Below are 14,703 nucleotides of genomic sequence, written 5' to 3'. Positions count from 1 at the left end.
TGTTACATATTGGGGCACCCAGGTGGAGAAAGCTCACCCACACCTCACCTAAGCTGTTGCAGGGACAAAAGTACAGTTCCCACATAGCTTTCCTAAAGGCAAATATTTCACTGTGTGATCTCTAATGAGAAATTCTGTACTGCGTCTCTTTTTCTTACCTCTATTATTACTGTTCATTATTTCTACCACATCAGCATGCTGTAGAACGAGCCCCCACTGACAGACATCCCACAGACAGTTGACAAGGGTGATATGCAGCTCTGGAGTTGTGCTAAGTCCAGCATGTAAATTCATGAAGCTTTGGGGTGCTACTTTTTGGCCGTACCCCTTCTGTAAGTGGGGTTGAAACGCTCCATTCCTGAGCTGGGAGCCTCCTTCCCCTTCCCTCATAGTTCTGAAAAAAAAAAAAAAAAAAGATTTTGGTTGAAAGAGTTTGTTCCTCAGCCTTTAAAAACAGATTTGTAACACCACAGCATTCAGCTGCAAATTCAACTGCGACTTACAGAACACAACAACTAGCACTACAAACAGCAACAACGTGAGAGGAAGGCATCCCCAGCCCCTTTGCCTTTAAAATGCCATGGAAGCAGTGGCTTTCAGCAGAACACCTTATCTGCTCTCGAGAGCTGTGACTCTTCATCCTTTCCTTATGAAGACCCAGGGGATTGCTTACTTAGCATCCACCAGAGGCAATGGATAGGGTGAGCAGTCACTGCAGCCAGAAAAGCCCGGCACAGAGAAAAGGCAACTACCTCTGCACACAGAGACTTTGGAGCTGAATTGAGCTGAACAGAGAACCCCTCCGGCTGGCAGAGCCATGTGCGGCCGAGAAGAGCAGCCACTTTCACTCCGCTGAAAAGCAATGCAGTAAGTGACTCTGATATTGCAGCAGGCACCGCTTCCTGAGGTTATTAAGAAGCTGGAGCCCTGCAGCTTTTGCTGCCTGAGAAACAACCTCCAGACTGGGACCGGTGTCAGGAGCTGCAGGATTTTGTTGTTGTTTCTAAATCAAGCGAAGGAATTGAGCCGATTGCAGTGACACTAAGTGAATAATTTTGCATTGTCTGTGTGTATTGCAGAGCTGTGCTTGCTGAACGGTCCTGTGCTGAACTAATGCTGCTAGGTTTGTGCCTTTTCTCTCTACTTGTGTCTGACAGCGTTTAAGCAGGGATGTTGTTTAATAACTTAATGTCAGCCTACCTTTGTGTGATCTAAATCACTACAGAGCATGTTTCTATGCTTGGGTGCAAACTACAGTATGTATATAGCACCGGATTTACAGGGATTGTGCCACCGGGTAGTGAAAAGCTGTGGATTGCAACTATGTGAGCGAGTGCCTTGATGAAGAATAATCCCTTTATTTTACTTTGTCAGACACAGCCCATGTCTACTTTGAGTGGTCTGATTTCTGGTTTCAGTGTTGTTGGGTTGTTTTTTGTAGATGAATGTTTATAAGCAATACTTTATCATAGTAGAGCTGTGGCTTTCCTAGGATTCGAGCGCTGTGTCTCTGTACCTGCAGTAGCACAGCTTTCTGTTTGCATCGTATAGCAAAGGGAAGCACGATGTAAAGTTTGGTTCTTATGTGGGGTTTTTGCATAGTTTGAAAGCGTTTGCAAAATAGGGGTTTGGGAAAGAATTGCAGCCTTTGGAAGAAGCTCAGTACAGATTTTAAATCAGATTTGTGCAGCTTTCAATCTGTTAATTTAGGGGCAATTATTAAGCTGCATTCCTCTGGTTTCTTGGTACAGCTTTCTTAGTGACTTATGAGAGTCCAGCTTCTTTGGAGAATTACTGCCATTTCTGGCTTAGGCGTGTTTACCTTCTCAAGGTACCACATACTAATTTTGTTTTTGACAGCAGGACACACAGATCCCAAAAGTTGGGCATTCCTTTCTTACTGCTGTGTCAACCGTCACTGTTAAATAGCCGTCAGCCTCTTGTAAAAAGTACTAAAGAAAGCAGTCTTTAATTTCACAACTCATTTTTTTTCTTTGTAAGCAGCATTTATTTTGTCACTGTAAACAACTGGGAAACAAATTGGGCGTTTTTGCATTCTGAAGAAATAATTTCTCCATTGGTGCATCTGTGTCATTTTAGTTTTGGGCAAAATTTGGAACTTGGCTTGATTAAAAGGGACACTTCCCTCAAGTAAATCAGCTGGATCTCAGTGTGTGCTGAGAGTTACTGCAGGAATGCTGCTATAGATGTGTAATGTTTAGCCCATGGCATAGCTGAAGGCACTGAGAAATACCCTTCAATTACAGGTCTGCGTTATCACATCTTTCTGCTCATATGCCACAATTATGTCTTAAAGATTTTGTTCCTTGAAAAAAGGAAACAAATGCTGATAATGGTGTTTCCCCCTGATAATGCCATCAGGATAATTTTCTCCTTCCTACCTAAGAGAACCCTCATGGTGTCTGGTGCTATTGGGTGCAATCATTAAGGCAGTGTACAAACACTCTCCACTTGTTGTACAACTTTGAAGATGGGCAGATCTACAAGGCAGGTGAATCGTGTCTGAATCTGACCTGGTCTCCTCTTCCCCTTCTCTCTTATCTCAGTTTTTCTGGGTTCCTTTCTGTTCACAAGCACTTGGGTGGGTGTGAAAGCTGCTCTTGTTTAAAGACCTGAACCCACAGTTGGTGTGTTTCACCCAGCAGCAGGTTTACTATCAGTGTGTGTGTCATCCATCTCTCTTTTCTTCATCTAGATACCCAGGAAAGCCAATAATGAATTTGGAAGATATGAGGATTTATTATAAGATAATTCTGAATGTGATTTATAAACCTAGCACTGATTCTCTATCATGAGGAAATAGCCAAGATTTTACTTGTAAGCAGGATGTATACAAAACACATAGTTTTGGTAACATTATCATCAGACATATTCAGGTAAATTAATCGTGGTAATTGAATATGTCACTTCAGTTCAGATGATTTTCTCCCAGACAAAAAAGATGTGAATTGGGAGCAAAGGAAAGGCAAAAAATATTGGAGAGATGCTGGGTTCATAATGAGAATCACAAGAGGAAAAAGAAAGATGATACCTGTCCTCTGGCCTTCATGCAATTCTGAATCTCTAATCAAAATGTGTTTCCTGAACTGGAACTTAGAATTATTTCCCAGATATTATTGTTCATGTCAAAATTTAAATGGAAGACATTAAATACAAAAGCTAATTTCTCAACAGTCTAGAGTAAATATATCAGTAAACAAATGTTTTCACTTCATCCTGCCTTTCAAATTGCTCTGCCAAGGGCCTTGCCTCATAAGTCAAGTTCCCTTTATTGCACTGCAATCTTAGAGAGAAGCACACAAAGGAAAGTTTAGTCATTTTAACTTGCGCTGCCAGTAATCAGTTGCAACTCAATTTAATTAACATTTAGACTACTTTAATTCATATCGCTGTCTTGCTGCCACTTATTTCTCTTGTAGAAGCGCTGCCAGCTCTTCACAGAGCTAAATCTGACTGCATCATCTTGACATTTGAGCACCAGACACAAAACTTTCAGTACAAAACTGCATTAGAGAATCACAGAATCATTACAGTCGGGAAAGACCTCTAAGGTCACATAGTCCCACTTCCCACCAATAGTGCCCACTAAAACATGTCCCTGAGTACTTCATCTACCCTTTCCTCAAACACCTCCAGGGATGGAGTCTCCACAACTTCCCTGAGCAGCCTGCACAGACGTCACCACTCCTTCCAAACTGAACCTCCCAAATATATATGTACATACCATAGGTAGATAAACATGCTCTTTAATTTCAAAGCACAGTGAAAATGTGTGTCATATTGCGACAGAAACAAATTGCAGACAACGTTAAGTTAAAAAATACAACATTCAGCATGTTCTCAAAGGGATAAGCTTAACTGCATTTGAAGAAGAGCAGAGAATTTTTCTACCACGTTCAGTAGAGCTGTCATATTTATACAGAAGTGCTTATGACACCCAAAATGTGCAATGCCTTTTTTTGTTCAGACTACAAAAGAAAGGGCACTTTCTTTCCTTTCTGTTGTTCAAGGGTAGACTTTCTGATGGTGTCTAACTACTTAGATATGCTGCATACTAATTATTTTATTCATATGTATGAAAGCAGATGACTTGGAATCTTTGTTAAACTTATCTGCTGTGGGCATCAAGATTGAATTTAATTGGGATTTTCAGATATATGTTCAATCTATTTTCAACAACAAAATGGCCATGGTAAATATGACTTGCTAACACTCATTACTACAGCCAATTGTTTAATACTCTGTAATAGTTTCAATTCAGATTACCTTTGCCAATCTGACTATCTTCATTTTCCACACCCACGCTAGTCCCAGAAGCTCTGTTCCTAAAGCAGAAGTGCAATAGCACTCAAGGAGGATTAAAGGACTAAGATTGAGTACTTCCTAAGTGCTGCTGCCTGCTCCTGTTCTAAACAGCAGCTCAAAAATAACATACTTGCCTCTTCTAAGGGCTGTTCAAGAAGCACAGATAGATACGCACCCAAAATACATCCAGAAGTTGAAAGATCAGGCTAAACATTTTGCCAAGTATTCCTATAGGGCGATTTGACCTTCAGAAAAGATAGAACTGGACCACGATTCCTCTTTCTCTGAAGCTTTAGAAAAGAATTCTGATATGTGGCTTTTTGGTGCGTAGTTCAGTGCAATGAACTTAAAAAAGTAGGCCATGAAAGTACAACTACTAATCAGCTCAGTGATCAGTGACAGATTGCAAAGCAGACATCTGATTTTCACAGAAACATCTGGAGGAAGCTCCGAATGCTCTATGCTTGTTTCTGAGTCTCTAGGACTTGGCTCGTGGAGTTTTTAATGTTCTTTTAATCTCTTTTGAACATAAATAAGAGGGAAAGAGCGTGTGAACTTGACGAGTGTTTGCTACAACGAGAGCTTCAGAGACATGTATACTTTCTGAACGTCACTTCAACATTTCAAACCCATTTCACCTAGTCCTGGCAAGGCTAAACCTCTGGGGTCCTATTCACAAATACTCATAGCAGTCAGCAAGGGAAGGATTCCAAAACAGGAGGAACATCATATCCCCAGTGTGTCAGTCAGTACTTTGTTCAGAGGGAAAGACGACGAAGCAAGACAGAAGGCTGCTGAAAACACAGATGCTCACATTTCTCCCACTAGAAACAGAACAGGAATTTATTTTCTTTTATCATAAAACACAGGCTTTCTCTTAATGCTATGCTTTAGACTTTCAGTCAGGGCTTATGGCTGTATAGAACCGCATGCTCAAGTAAATATAAACTATCTGGTGGAAATGCCTTTCCTTCTTTCTACTTCTGTCCCATATGTCTGATTTGTTGATTACTGGAGAATTTGCTGCATCACACCTTTAGTTTAAGCTATAAACTGGCCAGAAGTAAGCTGATTCAATATTGTTTTCCTGTATTGATATTCAAGTCCTCACTGTCCCTGCCAGCACCACCAACCTATCTATGACTTCTTACCAAATGACCATTACCTTCCTTGAAGGCACAAGAGCCTTGCTATATTGATCCCTTTACCTCCACTATAAAGATGGATCATGCTGTCTGTGGGTCTGCCCAAGTCATTTTGTGACCCTTGTGCTTCCTTATGGGGGAAATCAGGGAAAATAATATGTCATATCGATGTGGCATATCAATTATACACGATAGTGAAAAGAAGGGCCAATAAAGGAGAGGTGCCATGGAGTTAAAACATAGGTGAGATTATACACTTTTACCAAGTGGCACATTTACTTTGAGGTTTCCAGGGAGGTTCAGAAAGAACTGGCATTTGGCTGGGAAGGGAGGTCACTCCAAGCTGACAGCTTGTCAGGAAAGTATCTGCCATAACAGAAGGCTCAAATAATGACAAATCATAGCAAATCGTCTTGAGACTCATGAAGGGAACCCCATTCACACTACTCATGGGCTGCGTCTGTTCACTACATGAAAGATGACTAACATTATGTTCTCTCCCAATTCAGACTCCATCTCAACATTACTATGCTTATGATTCTCATCTCTGTGTTTGCCCTGGGGGTTTTCTGGATAGAAGCAGATCTTCCACTTTGGAAAACAACCAATGCCACTTCATATCATTTTTATCATTGAGCTGCATCACATAATGATCTTTTGAAAAGTTGTCTGAAGAATGGGAGCAGGTTGGTACTCACATTCTAGCAAGTAGAACAAAAAAATCTAACCCAAAATTTCTCCTGTCAAGGAGTTTTCCCATAGCATCCTATGTCGCGTCTTGATCCCAATTCAGCAGACAGCAATGAGGAAACTCCCAGAGACTCTGGATCAGAACACAGCAGACTTCCATTAAAGGCAGATGAGAATGCGGTTAGTAATCAACAACTACTTGCATTTGCAAAACTTATCGTTTTGTGGAGCAAAAGATATAAAGGAGTACAAACAAACCTGACCTTGCAATCACTCACCTCTGTGAGCAATTCTCTCTTTTGCAAATAGGCAGCCTCTCATCAGTGCCTTTATTTGTTTAAGTCCTTGCAGATACATTAAAGATTTATAATAGAGCTGTTACAGGCAATGAAGGAAATTGTGTGTCACCCTTTTGTTTCCTAATAGTGGTTTGATTTAAACTATGAGGTACAAAGGAAGCAATATTTTAGAAGAGGAATGAAAGCATAGTGCAACCACAAATAAAAAACTAGTCATACATGGAACTTAAGCAGATAAAATGATTTTTGTCATGAAGAGACACTGTGCCTCAATAGTATTTTGTATCAGAGCTTCCCAGACTGGGGTTGGTTGAAGCTGTCCTTTAGACACCCTCAGATATCCAAATGTAGCTGGAGCACACCAGAAAATGGGTGAAATAAGGAGTATCTCTGAACAAAATGAAAACAAACAAAACCAGTACATCAAGATTTCAAAAGGAAATAAAAGCAACATACCCTACACAAAGTTCCTTTGAGCAGTATTTAGTACAAAAGCATCAATTACCTTTAATCTGTGAAGAAAATAAGCAACGGGTCACCTCAGTGGATATATGGATATACCTGTCTCTATTGGTGAAAGCAGCTGAACATTTCAATGAGCAGCTCAGGGGGCAGGGTATATTTTGTACTTCATTTCGAGCTTATCTGACAAGACTTGTACATCAAGAAGTCACAGGGATGGCTGAAATCAGTATTTCCTTCTACAACCATCCCTGATGCTGTGACTGATTTTAAAAGGTTACTGCACAGATGCTGGGAAACTACAGAAACAGTCACTGTTCATAACAAGAAAAGCTAAACTATCAGTAACTCTGAAGGGGAATTTTATATGCAATTGTATACGTATACGCACACACAAATGTAAAGCTTGAGGTTCATCTTTGGGGTTTCTGCCAGCTGCCCATTAAAAGAAATGACAAGACCTGGAGAACCTCTGAAACCCACAAGCAACACAAAATTCTAATTGTTATAGATTAAATGCAGCAGAGGTTGGACCAAGAGGTGCAATCTAAGTCAATAGATTCTCTGTACTTTCTGCTCTAGATAATGCTAGAGTGTAAATGCGCCGAGCACAGAAACAAGTGTACAGAGCACATTGTTCTCCCTCTCCTGACAAATCTAGTTGATGCAACAGGGCAAATTTCTACCCTTAAAGATCCCCTGGAATCAATTGAACACCACATTTGGTTTAAAAGCTCCCTGATGCACAGTTGAGGATAAAGACTTCAGACGCTGGTCTTCCTGCCAGCTACTGTTCTTTGTTCCTGACTGGGAGATCACCAATGCAGATAGCACGGTCCATTTTCCTTAGATCTACTCTCCCTCATTCTCTTCCCTCTTTGTCAAGGCTCACTTTTTCCTCTCCCTGCTGCTATTTATATACTGAGATTTCATTCATTTAAACACTATGCTGCTCCTCTGCCATTCTCCAGCCTCAAGGGAAGGACCTGTGTTTTCATGGACAGTTTAGTGTTCAAGCAGCAGTCAGTTCTACTTCAGAGCCCACCCTACAATGTGTACTTCTCATTATCTGCACAGCTGACCCAGTTGGGGAACAGAACTTGGTTAAACAAAGACGGCAAAATATGGTTCAATTAATTCCATTCTCTGTTTCATGCAGTTTGGTGTGTGGCCTTGTAAATGTTTAGGCCATCCCAAGAGAAGGATCAGACCTAGACAGGAATAAGAGATCACTGCAGGTGAAGAGACTGGACTTCTGCATAGGATTAAACTCATTGTATCTCTCTTCTTTCCCATAAGATGCCTGGCTCACTCATTCCTCAGTTGCTCCTCCCCAACATTTGCATGCTGCTTACAATCAGACTAATGAAAAACACAACTTTTAAAACATCACTCATATTCTCTTGTGTTTCAAGTATCTGGACTGGCTGTATGTGTAATAGCTGATAAGTCTATGTACTGCTTCCAAATAGGACCAGCCTTGCCATTTATTTACAATAGAGTCACCATTGCTATCGTAGCAATCCTGTTCCATACTTTTAAATATGCTGAAGTGATGCCACTGTTAAGAGAAAACCTCACTGGATTTTCCTTAGTTAAAATATAACGTTAGTTATAGTTCAAAACTAAACTTGAAAGACTGTCTATAAAGCAAAACACAGCAGGTAACTTCTAAAAATACATGAGCTCCATTGCTGGCTGTCTCAAAAAAATGTAACTCTACCAAGTTACAAGTGTTAGCCTACAGAACATTCCCTAACATTCCCCATGGCAGCTGCTGCCATATTATATGATAGAAACAGCTGAAAAATACCAACATGAACTTCGCTAGGAACAGCTCTAGCACAGCTTTGCCACCTTCTTATTCAGGTGAACTTCCAACCTCCAGGAAACAGAAGTCTTTCTAGTGCACTTCAAAGCCTTGGCCAACTGGAAGCAAGGTGTATAGGAAACTGCTGTAGAATCCATTTGGAAGCTGACTGTAGCACAATTCAAATAAATGAATTTGGCATCTAAAAAGAGTTTTAGTGGAGTCAACGCTTTCTAAGCAGGGTACAGAGAGAGATTTGGCACGGCCTGTGCATATGTTATCAGCATTTTACAAAGGGGTAATCCCAGATCTTCTAAATCTCTAACATTGCTCAGTTTGCAGGTGGATGGCTTGAACAGCGCTGTCTAGACTAGGCCTCAGTCTTTGTGCAGGCAGATGAGTGTTAGAAACCAGAATATACACACACGCAAAATAAAACCCTTGTTTTTCTCTAACCTGAGCTTTTCTGCACTCCCTCCAACCCCCAAACTGAAGGGAAAGCTTTTATGTGAACAATTGTCAGAGAATTAGCATGGGAATGTTGAGAAAAGGAATAATTACGCCTGCTTCAGGTTATTCAAGCTAAAACAGCTTTTTCAAGTAATTTTTGGGAAATTGAAATCAACGGCGGTTGGCATCACACTCAGAACATTGCCTTGGGACAGTGAAGCGCATAAATGCTTTGCTGATATTTTGGATGCAGCACAGGAGAATTTTCCAAGTGATTTTCCATCTCACAGCAAAAAAGATGTTACTTCAACCTTAAACAATTTCTTATTTACTTGTGGACACGTATTTACAGCTTAAGCAAGCATCTGCAAAACATGAATGCCTACAGCACTTTTTAAAATTAATAGCAGAGAAGGAAATAACACCGGCACTCTCAGCAGTATTTTATCTATTGGATTTGGTAAGAATGGGCTGCTCTGTATAAAACAAAGTCTTGCTTCCCTATTTGTGTAGGGATCAGAATCATAGAATCATAGATGTCTCTTGCTTTTTATCCTGGCAATTCATTCCTGTAAATCTCCTTCGGTTTCTACATTAAAACCGAGGGCTCGGATGAGAGCTCACAATTCAATCAAGTCATCAGTACACTTAGCAGAATGCAACGTAGCAAGTCACCCCACAAACTATCAAAAAAGACATCAACAGCAGCAATCTGTAGTAGCTCACCTAATACCTTTTATTACTTAAAACAAAAAACGCCCAAAGACTTATTTCGTACTGTGCCTTCTTTCCTTCTTTCTCTGTTCCATTGCAAGTTATGTCTGTTCATACTGAATTCCTGATATGCAAAACAGTCGACGGGTTTGTTCTGAAGAGATCCTTGATATTTTACAGTGGTGAGCACATGAGCTGCATGCATAACTGCATGACTGGAGGGTGTTGGGAGTCTAAGCACATCCCAGTTAGTGAAGTACCACAGCAGAGATTTGAGATGGGCCAAGTGACCTTGTTTTGGGATATGTAGGATTCCTCAAAATGGCTCAATGTCAACAGATAACATATTCTTGAATGCAAGGCACGTGGTATCACAAAGCCTTGGGCCCCATCCAACCTGGCTTTGAACACTTCCCCACAGCTTCTTTGGGCAGACTGTGCCAGGGCCTCACCATCTCTGCACAAAAAGTTTCCTCCCAGCCTGTTGTCAGAGTCTCCCCTCAGTTTAAGAGTCTCCCCTCTTTTAGTTTAATACCATTCCCCCTTGTCTTCTCACAGTCTGCTGTGCAGATAGAGGGAATTTCCATGCTATCAAAAGCTTCTTGTCCAAACAATACACTGAGTCTCATTCTAGCAGAGCAAAATTCTAACTGCCCCTATCCCATGAGGCAGCGCCTTGTTCAGTGGATAGGGCAGCACCACCTGAATGACTTGGTTATTTTTCAGAGAGGAAGAGGCTATATTGGAACAGATTCTTTCCAAAATGCCAGCTGCAGCTACTCTGCTCTCTCAGCTCCTCTTTCTTTGTCATGAGATCCAACACAACATCTCACTCATCAAACATTCGGAAAATTGAATAAGTTAGAGCAGGAAAAGTTTATCTCACAGCTCTATTTAATTCACTAAGTTTGCTGAGAGAATAGGATTTTTGAACAGCAGCAGACGTTGTAATTGTAAGCAGACATTAATTTTATTATGCAACTTCCCAACTGCACTTTACTGAAATATCTGGAAGTTCTTCTGCACCAAGTAAGTCAGCAGTTTTAGAACAGTTTAAGCCATAAAATAGACTAATAACACCATGGGAAAAATAAGAATACCTGTTCCTTCAAAACATTTTGAGTGATTAGACTCATTTTCAATCTTTCCCACGCATGATCTATTATTCACCGCCCACCTTTCGTGATATTGGCAAGCAACATCTTTGTATTCTAAACTTTTGTTTTCCTCAATTATTGATGCACTTCTCTTGAAAATAATGGATTTTTGCAAAATGTCTCTGCAAGAGAGATCAGAGAACAGGAGCAGTTCCTTCAGATTGCTGTGCCAGTTCTCCCGAGCGCAATGCCGTGTCACTGCTGCTATTAAACACATTCCTGCCCTGAAAGCAAAATCAAAGAGAATTTTAGAACAGTGAATAAAATTATGAGGCCAGACAAGTAGCAGTAGGGAAAACCAGACACTATCCAATAGTCACTAGGATAAATGAAATAACAATTAGGCTCTCTTAATCGTGATGCCAGGATCTGGACATTCTCTCCCATTTTAGTCTCATCACGAAATAAAAATCAGTAAAATCTCTAACCAGAAACTTATGTCAGAGGAAAATAAGGATAGGAATTTTCTGGGGGGCATTTTTCACGTGACAGATAACTATTGCTTGTTTTTTTCCCACTTGACCTCTTCGTATTGTCTCCATGAGTTGGCTGGCCTACCTAAGGCCCCAATGCAACCAGCATGGAACCAGAGCACCCTTCTCTCTGTCCACGAAAGCTGCCAGCTCCCCTTCCCTCTTCTACCCCTACAACATAGGAAAGTATATATAATCAATTTCTGTTTACCAAATAGCATTTCCCAACAAATTTCCACACAGGCTGATGTTGTTTTCCCTGCTCGAGCGGCGTAGCAATAACAAATACATCTATTATTCATTAAATGACATCAGTGCACATTAATATGCATCAGCATTTCAGAACAGCATTCACATCGCAATGATACAATTCATTTCTCACCCCATTTGCCATATTAACAGCTAAACATTACAGCTGGTGGTTTAAACTTTGAAGCGCTCCATATCTGCTGGGGGTGAGACAAGAAATTTAAGGCCTTTGCTGAAAATTTCAGCCAGTGTTTTTGCCTGCAGAGCTCGAGCACATCAAGTCATCTATTTGCCAGCTACCTCTCAGCTTGTCAATGTCTCATGAAATCATTAAGGTTGGAAAAGACCATTGAGATCACCCAGTCCAACCACCAAACCATCCTCACCACGCCCGCTAACCATGTCCCTCAGGGCAGGATTTGTGCAAAGCAACCACAAATCCTTACAAAATCAGAATATATTTTTCTAGACGCTTCATATACATTTTCAGACAGAATAGAAAATTACTTTGGTCAGAGCTGAGCCCATAAAGAGAAGCTTTTCCTTTAAAAGGGAAGGGTTTTAATACTACAGAGATCAGTTTTCCCATATTTTAACATAAGATTATGATGTAGATTACATCTACATAAGATATAGAAAAGGACCTTTCTAAAGTTAAGGGCAATCCACAGATAGATGCCCTAGTCTGCATTTGCATCATTGTGTGGGTTTGTCTGTTAGTTTTTGTATACACATACAGAAAAAAAGAAGAAAACAAGAACATAAAGGAGTAATCAAGAGAATTCACTCTCATGGTTTTCTGTGCCTGCTGCCTGGAACAAGCCTTAGCATTGCTGCATTAACTAACACTGTGGTCCCAGCCTACATTTGCAATGTGGAGAGCTCTGCATAGCATTTTCCTGGCTGCCACTGTATGTCGAACTAGATGGAAGATGATTTATGGACTTGGTTGTTTATGAGAACAGAATTATGCATAGTTCACGGTGTCCCAAATAATTCCTTAAGGTTCCAAAGTTTGTGTAATTCTGTGTTACCATAGTTTTATGCTACCATGAAATCAAAATAATATGAAATGAACTACTGAAGCAGAATGCATAGGAAACCAAAACATAGCACAGCAAGAAGGGAAATGAACCATATCAGCCCTGGAAGCCATGTAGAACCACCAAGTTTCATTCCCAGTTAATGTTTAGTGTTTCCAGTAAAATACTTCTAGACTGTTTTCTTGTCACCAAGTGCAGTATTTTGCCAAATATAACTAGAAATTGTCCTGCAAACTTTAGAGTATAAGCAAATTAAAATGAGACCTAAATGTTTTCTCTCCTTAAAAGTGCTTGAACCATCCAACCCACATTGCATCCCGGTAAACAAAAAGAGAAGGATCCTTCACTGATTTAAAAACAGGATGCATTGCAATAAACAATGATTTTTTTAAACAGCATGGCAACGACAAGGACCCATTCCTGAAAGAGGTTCAGTAGTTATACAGACATTGCAATTGAAACTTGAAGCAATACCTCACAGATATGCGCAATAAGACTAGTAGTGAATGCACAAATCTAAGTCCTGGCAATGACAGATCTGCTATGCATGAATTTCAGCAGATCCTAAGAGCTAAGGCTGTTTTTGTCATTTATTAGCTTTACAATTAGTCACTTCAAATGGGAAACAAATCTATTTGTTGTGACTCTGGTCAGAGGCTTATTACAAAGAGTTTTCCTTTGATATGTGAGGCTTAGGATACCTCCAAGTATGGGATAGCATTTACTCTTCAGTTACACAATGGAAAAGTCCAGTGTTTGTAAATGAAATTATATTTAAAAGAATTAGGAAGTGTCCCATATTAAGAACAAAAGCCTTCCAAGATAGATTTCTATCTACTTGGTCCAAGTCCACAGTTCTTTAATGGTTTTATAAGCAGCAATGTTTTTGTACTGCAAAACAAATTCCCATTGATCTGACTTTCTAATGAATGCTATGTCAGGCTTGCCGCATACTTGCTTAATTATTTACTCTGACCTTCCCTCCACGAAACATTCAGGATGACAAACTTCCATTTTACCAGATGTTTAGGTGCAATTCTAAAGTGCTTATGATGTCAAAGGCTTTGTATTAATTTACTAAGCAAGTTATTTCCAGCCTTCTTTTCCCCAATTTTGCCTCGTCAGTGTAGATTTATGAATTGTGAAGTTTTTTTCTTGGCTCAATCTGACATCCTTTGTCACATGGATTTAAATTAATATATACTTAGTAACCATGTCATTCCCAAAGGTCAGTATTTCTTGAGATATGAGGAAATAACTTTCATTCCAGGGAGAATTTCAAATAAATGCACTCATTTTTAAAGTTGGAAGATTTCTTCCTTCTTCCTCCTATTTTCTGCCTTTCCATTCAATAATAGGAGGTGGAGACTGGAAAGAGAATTATTGTGTCCAGCACAAAGACTGAAGTACATAGTAGCCTAGTTGTCAACTAGCAAAACAAGCAAGTACTTAGAAAATGCATTTAAGTCTGACTGTATTATTTGGATTTAGGTTAAAAGTCAAAGACAAAGGAACAGATTGGCTCCTAAATCCTGCTTAAGCACCTCTGTTCTCATTAAAGTCAATGAGAAGTTAGGATTTAAGAATCTAAATGCAATTAAACGTCTCGGCCCACTTCTTGGGGCTGCCCTAGGAACACATTAAAGTTATGTGTGTACTTAAGCCTTTGCATGAAAAATTCATTTCAAATAGTTCAGAGCAAACATCTAAAATTAAAATATTAACCTTGACTGTCTTATAGTTGCAAATCAAATTTATTTTGACGACGGGTTAACGTAAGAAATGGCTCAGACAGAGAGCCTGGAGCTAGTTGGGTTGTGTGGTTTAATGTTATGCCATTAAAAGACAAAACCTTGAGCTGTTGCCTTTCTAATGTATATGTTAC

The 14,703-nt window shown here is 39.9% G+C and overlaps 1 protein-coding gene across 4 annotated transcripts in view; it reads left to right on the top strand.

Annotated features, from left to right (window-relative positions):
- The first annotated feature begins 424 nt into the window (after positions 1 to 424).
- The window catches only part of CTXND1 (cortexin domain containing 1), a 30,648-nt gene continuing 16,369 nt past the window's right edge, over positions 425 to 14,703 (top strand). Inside the window, exons 1-2 of one of the 4 annotated variants that reach the window (XR_014934170.1) lie at positions 425 to 867; positions 1,080 to 1,123. The gene's annotated coding sequence lies outside the window, so the exon portion shown is untranslated. The remainder of the gene's footprint in view (positions 868 to 1,079; positions 1,124 to 14,703) is intronic. The other 3 variants (XM_085514962.1, XM_032446933.2, XM_032446932.2) reach the window with 3 other exon arrangements.

The sequence above is a fragment of the Coturnix japonica genome, chromosome 14 (genome assembly GCF_054131305.1).
Source record: "Coturnix japonica strain WE chromosome 14, WE-NBRP24, whole genome shotgun sequence".
Classification (NCBI taxonomy): Eukaryota; Metazoa; Chordata; class Aves; order Galliformes; family Phasianidae; genus Coturnix; species Coturnix japonica.
Note: the sequence above shows the minus strand (reverse complement) of the source record. Positions and strands in the feature narration are given on the sequence as shown.